The sequence below is a fragment of the Coturnix japonica genome, chromosome 5, assembly GCF_001577835.2.
Source record: "Coturnix japonica isolate 7356 chromosome 5, Coturnix japonica 2.1, whole genome shotgun sequence".
Taxonomy (NCBI): Eukaryota; Metazoa; Chordata; class Aves; order Galliformes; family Phasianidae; genus Coturnix; species Coturnix japonica.
In genome coordinates, this window is record NC_029520.1 from 5,447,825 (window position 1) to 5,448,898 (window position 1,074).

Here is a 1,074-nt window from a genome sequence, read left to right on the forward strand (position 1 = left end):
AGTTGTTGTTCAGCCATTATGCATAATAATATTGTTAGTATGTAGAAAATGTGATCAGTGAAATGATACAGATTGTAAAACTGTTCAAGTTCAGGGTAATTCAACAGGTTTTATTCCATTCCACTATTAGAACAATACAACAGTACATCCATTAACCTCAGCTGTCTAATACATTAAGTCAATAAATGGCTGTTATATTAACAGAACATAATTAAAAGACAACAATAATGCTCTCAGGCAGCGTCCAAAGAAGGGCTCAGATTCCTTCCATTCAACTTAGCTGAAAGGGAGCACTTGCAAGGTGGGCTCAGCTTCTTTTCCCAGGCAGCTTTTCTGTTTGTTAGGTCAGAAGAAGCACAGGCTGGAGATGAAGTAAAAGCTCACTCTAAGGAAGGCTGAGATATCAGAACAGGCTTCCTCGAGGCAGCAGTCACAGCCCAGGGCTGACCCACTTAACAAAGTGCTTGGATGCAGCTCTCATCTTGAACAGTTGAAGTCAGGGCAATCTCACGTAGATGTAGGAGTCGCATGTCCATTTCAACCAGGTTGGCTTTCTGATTCTATAAACAAAAAGACATTTAATTAGTGGATTTGCTTATCCATAAAGTTTCTCTCAGTAATATACATTTTAGACATCCCTATTTAAAATAGCACCCCATTCTGTTTATCTCAGAGAGCAACACCACAATTGCCTACCACCATAATAAGGAATTAGTGAGTAAAATTACCCTGTAACTCATCAAAACTGTGCTGCAGTTTAGTCACTAGTGTTTCAGTTACATATGATGCTGCTTCCTTAAATTTCTCCCTTGAATTACCCACAAGTTTCACTTTAGTGGCAGCACCAATAGATCCTTAACTAATTGCAAGTGAAACCAATTAATAATTACATACTCTCATAGAGATAGAAATGCTTGTGTGTAGTATATTCATGTATGGCAGAACCACAGTGCAGTTCTCTTACTTTTGTTAAAGCACACAATGCAGAGCATGATGCATTTCTATAGTTAAGTTTGTATAGTTAAAGTTAACTCTCAGCATGTGACAAAGGTTCACAGGCACTAACTTCAATGT